This window comes from Corythoichthys intestinalis, chromosome 8, assembly GCF_030265065.1.
Source record: "Corythoichthys intestinalis isolate RoL2023-P3 chromosome 8, ASM3026506v1, whole genome shotgun sequence".
Taxonomy (NCBI): Eukaryota; Metazoa; Chordata; class Actinopteri; order Syngnathiformes; family Syngnathidae; genus Corythoichthys; species Corythoichthys intestinalis.
Genome location: NC_080402.1, coordinates 38642388 through 38655820, shown reverse-complemented (window position 1 = coordinate 38655820; position 13433 = coordinate 38642388). Strand labels below are relative to the sequence as shown.

Here is a 13433-nt window from a genome sequence, read left to right as displayed (position 1 = left end):
CAGTTTCAACTATAGCTTACAAATGCTTTTATACGCTCCAGTTTCCTGACAAAACTATGAGAGAAATTCCATTTCCCTACTGCTCTATTATCTTTCTCCTTTAAGTTAATAGCACTTTTTTATTTATCGATGAAAAAAACATCTTGTTGAGGTATAATCTACTTGTCATCTCAATGAAGTCTCACTGTTTGTAGACTGATGTGCTTCTACATCAGTAACTTCTGTATATAGGCATTCTGGCTCGGGATCACAGTGTTGAAATAATTATTTGGTTTATTATACATTTGATCAATTTCATCACCACTGCATTTTTTGATATACACTTTGCTTGTTGAATTAATGATGCTATAGCTCATAATAATCAACTTCTCCATGAAACTGGCACCTACCAGTTTCATCTTGAATGCAGAAGAAGAAGTAGCTGCAGATGTTTGATAAATGTTTTGCAAAAATATGTTACCAAAATAACGATCTGTTTTTATACATATGTACTAATTCCACTTACATGCACACACATAGGCAAAAACAAGTTCAAGGGGTGTCGGCAGCTTGCTTCCCCACTTCCCTATTTGGGCAAGACACCCGTCTTTTTCTACAGCCATCCCAAATAAAATGAAAGGGGACGGGAGGTTTAGGTTTAGAACGATTTCAGAGACTGTGTTATGTAGTCTACTATTTCGTTAATTAATTAATCTTAAAAAAGTCGAGTCCCTTCTCTCCTTATTTTGTGTAGTATTTATAAATGTCCTCCTAAGGATTTGTTTTATAACTCGACACACAGTCTTAATTGCGCACCGCTGCATGGGCTTTTCAGACTGTGCAAGTGTAAGTGTGAAAGCCCCCTAATGACACTTGTAGTATTAAAGTATTAATATTTAATTATGCTTCTGATGTGGTATGTATCCCTATCTCCATGTCTGTTCTTTGTCCCCTTGAACCCTTTTCTGTCAGGGTGCATTTTTATTGAACCACAGACTTGATTAAACACTATACATTATAGAATATAAACACCCACTGAGGAAATATTTCAAACTCCCCTGTTGCACAGCAAAACTGTTGTACCTACCCAGCCACAAATCAACAATATGTTTGTATCGTCATAGGTGGTGTTTATCACCCATGATTGAGGACAATAATAATCTCTGCTGGTTTACCCTCAGGAAAAAAATGGTCTACAATCATTAATGAAGTCAACACTTCTGTTCTAGCCAACAGTCGAGGCCTTGCAGGCCTAACCTGCCCACGACTTGTATTTAGTAAAGGCAGAATGCATTTCAAATGCTTAAACTCATCTTGGAAATGCTAGTAACAGTGGACCAGTCACAAAAACATCCCACACCTGAGAGAGTAAAAATATGCTATTAATACATCTTGCCATTAACCCAAAACCATCAAGGGAAAATAAAATTCATCTGAAAATACAGTATACTTCCCACTATGTGTAGTTCAAAGGGAAAAGTAATTACTCATGAAAGTATAATTTGAGTGGCAAACACACAGCACACTCTTTGATTAGTTTGAAACTCCACTCAAAGTGAGCGACACTGAACCATGCCCCCTCCACTTAGTCATGCTCCTACTAAGACCTGTCACTCCCTCTTGCTCATGACAGGCGCTCGCTTGGCCTCCTCTTTCATCCCCTGTAGCTCAAGAATGCCACTCCCACATGCTCTCAGTGTGACAATATTGATACCCCCAACTTCCACTGACAACGGTGACCCCTTCACTGCTGTATTTATCACATTCCTCATTTCCTCCCTGGCTAAGATTTGTCACACAGCACCAGCACCAGGAGAGACTAATATTAATATAACTTGTGGATCTAGAGGAGCAGATGAAAGGGACACACATAGAGAAAAACAATGATAGACATGAGTGCATGCATATGTATGAACAAACACATTTATGCATGATCTCAAAGAAAATGGAAATACACACTCGTACACAAATCTGACACAAGAACATTAAGCAATTGGACGTGCATGCATTTCAAACAGAAATGATGACGAATGTCACCGCTGATATTTGGGTATTCACTAATTCATCAGTATATGTCAAAGGAATTGTAAATCTGACTGTGATTAAGTATGCATATGTAGTTGTCGCATAATTAAAGGGTTGTCAGCAGTGGGTCACAATTTTAATATTAAAAATGAAAATAAAAATGTAATAACAATATGTTTAAATAATAGATGTATACCTTATTTTTAGATGAAAAGGACAAAAGGACAAAATAAAAGATCTGCTTGTTATTAATAAATATCAATCAAACTACTGTATTTTATAAATCTGTTAACATGATTGTATATAGTGTATAGACCAACTACATGTACAAATACAATTACAGAATATATATGTATTTATCATATTCATACTCTATGAAAATATATATTTGTTTTTCCTTAGGTAACTCAGGATACTAAGTCATGACCTCCGACAGTTTTTACTCCACTGTATTTTTTCTTTGTTTTTGAATAATGATTGTACAACATAAATACAAATGATAGAAAATGATACAGTAGGAATACATGAAATAAAATTCTTAAAAGAAAATTATACAGTAGGAATTCATTAAATAAAATGCTTAAAGAAACGTGATGGTCCTATTGATAATTTAGCCATTCTGCAAACAAGTACCATATTTTTCAGGCTACAAATCGCACCTGAGCATAAGTCACACCAGCCATAAAATGCCCAACGAAGAGGAAAAAAACATACTGTATATAAGTTGCACCGGAGTATAAGTCGCATTTCTGGGGGAAATTTACTTGATAAAATCCAACACATAGAACAGATATGTCATTTTGAAAGGCAATTTAATATAAAAATACAACAGAGAACAACATGCTGAAAGAGTGTACAGTATGATAATGCATCAACAACGAAATCTGGAATATACTGTCCTCTCCAGGACGCTACGGCTCTTTCCTGGCTATACATCAAGCAAAACTCCCAAATGACGATGCTGGATGTCTGTAAAAGTTGCTGAATCAATTTCGATACCAAACAAGTTCGCATCAACGTAAATTAATGATAATTAGGTGCTATTACAGCAAAGACACAAACGGTTAGCATACGTTCGCTAGCGTTAACACATCGTTCAAACAACCACACAATTGGCTCTAAGTGTCTGATCGCGGGTGGAAAACACAACAACAACAGAAAAGATGATACACACAGGCGTTGCCTCTGTGGAGATATTTTACAAGCATAAACAATGAGTGTAGGTTCGCAGCCGTGTCTCTAGCTCTCTCTCTCTCACCCACTCGCTCAGAGATGCTGCGTAGCCATCTTCTTCTGGCGTGTGAGCGCTCTTCTTCACATACAAATGCTAAGCAAACTAAAAGCATGCATTTCAACATAAAAATAATAATAATAATACAATTGAACACACATTGCCAAAGGCAGAACGCGAACGTGGCCATAACTATTAAGAGTTATTCAGATAACTATAGCATAAAGAACATGCTAACAAGTTTACCAAACCATCAGTGTCACTCCAAAACACCAAAATAACATGTGAATTGATATCATCATGTGTTAATAATTTCACACATAGGTCGCTCCTGAGTATAAGTCACACCCCCAGCTAAACTATGAAAAAAACTGCGACTTACAGTCCGAAAAATACGGTAATTATCCTAAAACCAACTAACATTGAATTTAAAAGCTCAAAGCATGTTCAAGTTTTTTTTATTTCAATAATGGACTTTCATAAAAATCAAGTATCATCAACCAAAATGACCATGGACCACATATTTCCGGTTTTATTTGCAACTTCTCAGTGGTTGTTTGTAATATTAACTGTTATACTAACTGTGTGCATCTGCCTCAACTTGCTTTACACTCCTATAGAGTATATACAAAATGCATATTGTTTTTTGTAATAGTAATAGTAAGGTAAAGGCCAGTAAGATCAGGAACAGTCTACCACTCGCCATCAGGGAGTGTCTTTCATTACAAACCTTCAAAACTCATCTCAAGCAGTGGATGAAAGTAACGACTAAATTTTATGTCTTAGTAATTTATTGTACTATGCTGTGTTTCATTGTAACCTCTTGTTCTTAAGTATTCTTGTGTCTTTCTGTTCTGTAACCCGCCTTGGGACTGCAAGTGTAAATTAGCATTTTTGCTAAAATCCAGCATATTTACATCTTTTGGATGTGTCTAAATTGATATTAATTAATGTGTAATCAGCTGATGGATGAAGGCGAGCTGATAAAGACGTGTCACACCAACACCAGTGACTCTCTGATGAAGGCGGAAATGTTCGCCGAAACATGTCAGGTAATTAATCCACCTATAACTTTTGTCTGGGATAAAAGAAAAAAAATCGACTAATGATGTAATGTATTATTAATGGAATTATGCTAACCTAATGTATACCAGTTTTAACAGGAAAAAATATTAGTAGATGATTAGATATGTTTTTACAGTTGAGCAAAAATATATGTTACTGTGATGCTTCTGCCTACACTGGATAGTTTATATTGCAGTACTACTTGATACACTAAACATTAGCATTAACAAAAAACTGATCAAATGCCCTCCTCTATGCTCACTTTTTCTCATTTCATTGGGGAGGCATGGCTTATTGGTAGAGTAGAGGTCTCCCAAACTAAAGGTTGTCGGTTGGAGTCCTTCTTCCTGGTGACCATAGCAACATGTCCTGGATCAAGATACTAAACCCCACTTTGCTGTTGATGCTGCGTCATCATTAGATGAATGAGGAAATAGTGTCAAAGTGCTCTGCGTACCTTAAAGAGAGAAAAGCGTAAGACCATTTACCCTTCTAAAAGCCCCTTAAAAATTAACATAATGGCGTAACATAAAAGTCCAGTAATAGAATAAATGTAATCCTCAAGTAAATAGATGGGGCCTCGTCTGTGTTGGGACAGGAGACCTGCACATTTAGAGCACATGAGCAGAAAGGAGGGTGTATGAGCAAAACTGTTTTGAGGTCAGAATTTCAGGCCTTTTTTTTTAAGCTCCAACCATCCTTTCCACAAAATGGTTTGGACTCAATAATAGAATTTGTCTCCTCTGGCAGAATAGGTTTATTGGGGAGAAAGTTAAAACTGATTGTCTTCTTTGCTATTGTTCTTTGTTTACAAGAGTTTTAGAAAACATGTATTTTTGTGGAACAACCCACCATTCACTGTAAAAGCCAATCACAGTGGTCACACTACGACCACCCCCAGCACTCTCACACTCATTTGCTCATCTTCTTTGATATTCTTTTTGTTTCGTCTCGTTTAGGATTTAATGTTGGTTGATAAGCCAGCTAACTTGTGCATCATCGCCATCAACTGAGCTGCGTGGGGTCAGGCATGTGCAAGTTGAAGAAAAATGGTCTTGGACTCATTCAAATTTCAGGAGCAGAATGCAACTATTTAGGAGCAGGCACTGTGATGAGCTGCACACAAAATCTGAATAATAACGTTGCAACGTATGGTATAAAAGAGAAATGGTCACACTATGTCCAGCTTGGTCTGTGTTTAATATTTTCCCAGTTGCTGTCATGGATGGGTGAAGCCTCCTGTGCACGCCTGAGGTGTATTACAAAAAAAAAAAAAAGTAGGATAGACAGATAATAGGAAGACAAAGACAGCATTCTCAACAAGTCCACGAAATTGATAACACAATCACCTCTGAAACAACGGACAACGCATGTGTGTATTCATTCTGGAGCAAGAGCTGCCTCTTTATCAATAATATTACGAACTAAAAGCCAGTATTATTCAAAAATAAAATATAAGCGGCTGCTGCGGCTGCTAAAAAAAAAAAAAAAATGTCAGTAGATTACGGTATTGTAGATTAATGTACTCCTTAGGAACTGTCATTAAAGTTAAAGGAGGTGGGGTTCCTTTAACAATCTTTATTTGTATTCAGCATATCTTTTGGCTGAAACCAAAGGAATATATTGAAAGATTATTGAAGATAAAAGCGAATTTATAATATTATAACAGTCTTGTAGTGATGTATAAATAATTATCCCTTTTTCAACACTCGTTCATTATGATGCAGTATTTCTTTTAAATATGAAATGTATCATAACTATTTTAATAATACTGAAGGTGAATGAATTACAGCAAATGAAATGTCTGTAGTTGAAATACTTGAATGTAGTTACATGAATAAGAAGAACATATGAATTTCTGACAGTATTGACATTGTGCGCTAAATTCTGTTCAGAGAATAATTCTGTTTTAGATTTAGGAATAGTAGAGTTCTCACTGAAGGGAATACTTTAAATTTATCCCGAAATTGCCTTTTGGTGGATTTTAAATGTTCTCTTCTTCATCAGACAATATGACAGAATAAGACAGCATAGCGCTTTGCATGTGTTTAGGCTGTTGGAATTAATTAGTTGAAGAAAAAAACTAAAAAGAAGAAGATGAATGATAGCAGGGCTACTCAAGAGACACACAGAATTAGGTTTATCCAGGAGGTTAAACCTGCTCTGTAGCAGGCTAGCTGTCACCACAGTTACTTGTACAGAATCAAGCCTGTATGAAAACTCGCTGCTTTTGTGCGACCAATTTGAGGTTTAGATCATCTGGAATCACCAATATTTATACCATTAATCCCTTATCCTAGTTTTGTGCTATATACAGTGCCTTGCAAAAGTATTCGGCCCCCTTGAACCTTGCAACCTTTCGCCACATTTCAGGCTTCAAACATAAAGATATAAAATTTTAATTTTTTGTCAAGAATCAACAACAAGTGGGACACAATTGTGAAGTGGAACAAAATTTATTGGATAATTTAAACTTTTTTAACAAATAAAAAACTGAAAAGTGGGGCGTGCAATATTATTCGGCCCCTTTACTTTCAGTGCAGCAAACTCACTCCAGAAGTTCAGTGAGGATCTCTGAATGATCCAATGTTGTCCTAAATGACCGATGATGATAAATAGAATCCAACTGTGTGTAACCAAGTCTCCGTATAAATGCACCTGCTCTGTGATAGTCTCAGGGTTCTGTTTAAAGTGCAGAGAGCATTATGAAAACCAAGGAACACACCAGGCAGGTCCGAGATACTGTTGTGGAGAAGTTTAAAGCCGGTTCTGCATTGCAATCAGCATGGCTTTTACATTGTTTACACTGGAAAAATAATAATAATTATAAGAATATCCTGATAGGGCATCCTTAAAAGATACACTGATGGGTACATCATGGGGTATAAGCAAAATAAATATACATTTAACCATTTATATCGTTTACGGTAATACTTTATAATAACTATCCGTTATAACTAGCTAATACATCATTACTAAACTGTTAAATAATAATATATTATTAACTTGTTAAGTGTTTGTTAACAGTTTTCTGTGATATGTATGGACATTAAATAATTTGCCCCTCATAAATTCAGTTTATTCTGTGTTTAGCTCAAAAACTTTCCCAAACTCATGTACACTACTGTTTTATTTTGTTGTTCTGCCATCGGATAGCTCAGTATGTGTGTTTCTATGCATTAAACAAAATGTTCAACATTTCATCCGTGGTGTTTCTTTGGTAAACTACAGCGCACAGAAAGGCCGATGAGTGGAACAATCTGGAGGTCCAAAAATGTGACATTTTAAAAATCACGTCAAATTTCGGTACCTTGAACTTGTTCAACCAATTCGCTGCTCTTCAAAGTTTAATAGATGGTTAGCACACTATTCACAACTGATCTGTAAAGTGTGAGTTGTTATGTGCTGTTTATCGGGAGTCGGGGCGTTATTCTAAAGTAGCACTTATTAAGAAATAAGGAGTAGTTGCAGCTTTAAATTAACCTCCCAATATCACAAATAAACTATCAACTGATACTTAATAAGTCATAGTTTTTAAGTTACTAATAGCTTGTTTATGGTATATTAGAACTTTATAATGTTTGAATATAAATCATTGATATACAACTTACAAGTCTTTATTTACTCATTAACCATCAGTTTATCATATATTAACTACCTAAAAGGCATCATTATAAACTATTTACACACTGTTAACTAACACGTAAAAAATCAACATTAAATCATTCATTAACAGTTTACTAATCAATTAACTAGTTATAATGGGTAGTTATTAAAAAGTGTTACCCAACTTACTGTTGACGTAGTCTGAATGTGATATGATTTGTGCTTGTTCGTGTGAAATTGTAAGACATAAAGGGCTGAAATAATAAGCTATAGTAAAAACTCAATGTAACACATTCCAGTGATGAGCTGTGAAGTGTTGCAATGAATCACTTATATTTGATAACAATCCATAAGAAGGAATTTAAAGACTTTATTTAGATCAGGATACTGGCTAATTTCTCCCAACTCTCACTTACTTACTTACTGTTCCAAACAAGTTTAAGGTCCACAGTGATGAAGAGGACTCCCTATGATTTGGTTTGCCTTGGATCCCAGAATATGCCCCTGTGCATGGGTATAGACTCATTCAATAAAACTATTGTTCCAGCTAATCCCTGCTTTATTCTTCAAAATAACCTTGAATGCGCTGGCGCTGAATGCTCCCTGTGGGGATCCAGATCTTTGTCATTCGAAGCTGCTACACAGTAAATCTGGAAAGTAGATTGCAGGGCAGTGAGCTGTGGCTGGGCCAGGAAAGGAGCAGCTCTGGTAAAATGGACAGAATTGGCAGTCAAATCAAACAAACAATGGAACAATACAAATATTTGACTGGGATACAATTGGCCTTTGATCAAACCCAATGAAAGGTGGCTGACAAACACATTCCAGGTAATTAACCAGTAATGTGGTGTGTAGTAGAGGAAACTGAACAGATTACATTATTAATGAAAAATAAAGAGTAAAGTACAGTAAGTCAATGAATACATGCAGGGATCCTACAGGAGGGCACGACAGCCGTGTTCAGGCATTCTGGCAACATAAAATCCTCTAAAAATCCTTGGTTATGTTTTGATCTCAAGATGATTCTGAAAATAATAAAGAGATTGGAAAATTGGTTGAGACTCACATCAAAGCAAGGATTAGAAGAAGATAACAGAAAATATGAATTATACTACAATGGCAAAAAGGGTAAATTTAAAAAAAACTATACATTTCAATGTATTAAAAAAAAGATGAATGGCAAATCGTTTTCCATTTAGAATTTAAAGATCAGTTCACTTCCGAGTCATATATTTTTCCCATTTAAAGCTTGCATCTTTTATACTCTTTGAATATAAACTGGACATATCAGTAAAATTTGAAATAATTACATAAGGAACCTATACAGTTAGTATGGTCTGCTGTCTAAAGGAATTTGCAAAGGTGCATTGTTGTTCATGCCGCTGCACAAGCATTGCCAAAAATGTTCCTCACTCTTTGATCACAAATTTTATATATATCACACTTAATATTCACCAAAGTGAAACACAGGCATAGTAAGACATCTGTGTCCTGAGTGTCTTAAAAAACACTGTGTAAATCCAATGCAATGTTAGATGGGATAGGCTTCAAGACCCTCGCTACCCTCATGAGGATAAGCGGCTTGGAAGATGAAAAAATCAATTAATGTTATTATTATTATCAGTATCGCAAGTATTACTACTAACACTACTATTGGCTGAACATATCAACCTGAGAAACATTCCCACACTAGTCTTGTTTTTCCTCTTTCTTCATCTAAAAAACAAATACACATTCAAATAATTTGAGACATTGTGTGGAAACCGGGTATTATTACACAAAATTTTTAAAGTTATTTTAGAGGTAGTGCAGTGATGAATGATGCTGAAAATCAAGAGCTCAGATGATAATGGCTATGAGACGGGCATGTACCCAGCAGATTCATTATAACTCCTACTAACCACTTAAAATATCGGCCACGCACACACGCTTTTGTCACAAAAAAAAAAAAAAATCCTGTAACTTTGATGACCAATGGTCAAAACAAGACATATGCACCAAGGGCGTAGGTTTGCATTGGGACGGTTGGAACAAAACAGCCAACTTTTAAGCAACCTTATTTAGATTGTATAATGATATAGGTAATTCAGATTGTTGCCCATATGTTGTCAGAAAAGAATTTACCCTACCAGTATTAAGTGAATTATTTTCATGATGTTCAGACTTACATTCATCCCTTTTCAATTGCTGAATGTGCCAGTCCATTTTTTCCCCAAACGTATATTTTATTGGTTGATGATTGGTATTAGACGTTTTTTTTTTTCAACCAGCAGCAGCCACTATGAGTAATGTAAAAAGATGTCAGTGTTGTGAAGGTGGGGAAGACACCACAAATTTTGCTACTTAAAGTAAGACCTGCATCAGAGTTAGCATAACATTAAACTGTGTGAGTAGGAAGCTGCTGAGAGAGAAGTCTCGTCCTGTATGTGTTTTCCACTGTTAACGTTAATTAAACTCGGAGAAATGTAATGAACCGAGGTTTACTGCTACCGCCACAATTTTATTTATTTTATTTATGAGGTCTTAAAACAGCCCAAAGGAGCTTTTTTTTTTTTTTTTTTGAGTTTGACAGTGCTTACGGACAAAAGCAGTAGTTTTACCTGAAGGAATGCTCCAATTGTATTTATTTTTGTTATTCCCTAACAATTTTTTAATTATACTTTATTTAGACGGTCAATTTGAATGGTCTTAAGACAAATGTTTATTTATTATTTTTTTTGCATTCCTGTACTGTATAGTTAAGAGTTTGTTAACAAGTTTGTATTTATTGTGTATGTTAATAAAATTGAAGTCATGTTCAAATATTGCAATTAAAATTTGTTAATAAAATCCAGACATATATTCTGGAAGTTTTCAAAATGTTTCTTTCGTAGTTTTTTAAAACAAAGGTTTGAATCGAACGGTTTATCCCCAACACATATGATAGTATAAGTCAATACAGACATATTTTACATTGATCATTTAGCCTATTAATTAATTAGGTTTGGTTATGTTACTACCAATTTTGAAACCAATCCTACGCCTTTGATATGCACACATCAAAATTGAAAGACATCTATAAATATAATCTACTCATCAAAAGCTGAATTGAAACATATGTATAAAAATGTACTCATGGGAAGCTGAACTGAAATGAAAGTAGTCACTATTTTATTTTAACATACATTCGTGTTGCACTTGCTGTAATATTCAGATGCAAAAAATAAGAAGATTCTGAAAAAATACAACCCCCCCCCAAAAAAACAAAAAAAAAAACAATGTCATTCGGCTATCATATCCTATGAATGTTGCCTGTGGATGTGGCAGTTAATGATTTGTTAATGGTGCGTTAATGTTGAGTAGCATGAAGAGCATTTCTTTTAATGGCATTGCTTGGTTCCACATTTACAGAGAAACCTGACTGACTGGACAACCAAGAAATTGTCCAGCAGTATGTGCAGTGCAATGAGAGAAGGAGAGATGTTTTCTAGTCTTTGAGTCTGTAAGTTCTTTAGTGCACTAGTATATATGGAAATCTTAATAATAATACTACTTACAGAAATAACAAAAAATACCAATAAAAACAGGCATTGCTTATGAATTTTAGATTAGAATATGTATTATTAAAAAAAACAAAAAAAAACAAACACTTGACAAAAATGATTATCATTGATGTATTCTCGCAACATACAGTATTTAATTTTTTGTTGCAAAGTCTTTTGAGGTGATCACTGCGGTCAAACTATTGTTGTTCTTTCAGTGCCAGGTATTTTGGCCCAATTTTCATGAGCAAACTTCTCCAGGCATTTTAAGTTTGTATGGTGCTTTCTCCAGATGGCTTGTTTCAGCTCCTTCCTTAGATGTTCAATAGAATTGAGATCAGGGCTCATAGAAGGCCACTTCAGAAAAGTCCAATGTTTTATACCTGGCCGTTTTTGGGTGTTTTTAGTTTTTTTGCCGCTTTGAAAGACGTATGACCTGTGACTGACATGAAGCTTTCCGACATTAGGCAGCATATTTTCTCTCCGGTATTATCCTTATCCTTTAGTTGTACCCCGAACATTGGGTTTTCCCATTGGCAGTGTATCAAATACGTTCTCCCCACTGTATGTATTCAAGTTACTGTGTAAGATGCAGCAAAATGGCAGCAGAACACAACAAAGTCTACTCCTTGTTTCCTTGATAAGTACCATATGAATTTATGTGACCACACTAGGTTTGAAAGAGAGAGACAGAGAGAGCGAGAGAGAGAGATTCCAAATCCTAAAACACCATCTGTACATTTGCTAAAATTGATGTCTTTATTTAAAGAGAGAGCCCTAAGGCTAACTGCAGGCATCGGAGCTACACTCACAGCCAATCAAACCAACTAGCTTGTTGTATATCTTGCTTAGTTGCAAGCAGTTCAATTTAACATCGACCTTGAAGGGCTTTTACTGTCAAGAATAAGATTTCATGATTGGAACCACTCATTTACTGTATGGTAAAATTGGCTCTAGTCAAAAGCTTTCATATGTGCATGTTACATTGGCCACATTGTGTGGACAGAAGTCAGGTTCATAGATGTTGGTTTGTTAACAGTCTTGGAACTAGCGCTCTTACATTGTTACGTTACATAAGAAAACTACTTTTTACTATAAGTTCTAACATAACGCTTTACATTTTCTCATTCTATAACTGCCCTATAGTTTTGGTACAAGTGTTACCCAAGTTATTTATGCTACATGAGCAAAATGAAAAGTATCCCTCTACAGCGCCTGTACCATAAGTATGCCTGGCCCTACACTATTGAATGCATTGTTAACGTCACCGCTGCAGCGCTCTGAAAATAAAGCAAGGCTCTATTTTGGGCCCCGCCTCTTGGAGCAATTATATTCAAACTTGCCATTCCGCCCAAAATCCACCCACCGCTCACTTACACCGAGAAGTCCCCTCCCATCTACACAATGAATTGGTTGCCGCCGAACCCTTCACATTAGGCTGCCACTACTTTGAAACAGCCTTAAAGGCCAAATGTGAAGTAAGGTTGGCCAACCATGTTTTTGAATGATATCAATGGCTAAACAATTATAAGCATATTTTCGTTATTTTTTTTAACGCAGCCCTTCCAGATTCTTTGTTTAACCCATAGCAACGCCCTTGACAACGAAAATGCTTTTCTTCAACAATCTTCGGAAATCTTCGGAATTGACGTCACATCGAGAACTGCAAAGGAAGTCTGCCATACACACAGTATTGTTGCATTGCTTCTCTGTAAGATGCCACGGCGGTGTGTGGCGATGTATTATTCTCAATCTAAAGAAAAGTTGTATGAGTGGCTGAACAGGACATCTTTTGTTCGCACTAAGCGAATTAATTTCACGCCATCATCGAGTAGTGTTCTCTGCTGCAAACACTTCGAAGATGCCTGCTTCTTCAACCGGTCTGCTTATGATCAAGGATTTGCCAAAAGGTAAGTGTGCTTTTTGGATAGATGACTGATGACTTTGTCAAAGCAGAGCTGCCAACTGTTGTGGCAATGAACTGTAGAAGCTAGCGACGTTAGCCG

General features: G+C 35.9%; 1 long non-coding RNA gene across 1 annotated transcript; it reads right to left on the bottom strand.

The window, feature by feature from the left end:
- Positions 1 to 5459: 5459 nt before the first annotated feature.
- On the bottom strand, positions 5460 to 8544 carry LOC130920002 (uncharacterized). Its single transcript, XR_009064066.1, has 3 exons — positions 8483 to 8544; positions 8331 to 8410; positions 5460 to 5549 (listed from the first exon to the last, which is right to left on the bottom strand). It is a non-coding gene; the product is annotated as an uncharacterized LOC130920002 (long non-coding RNA).
- Positions 8545 to 13433: the final 4889 nt, after the last annotated feature.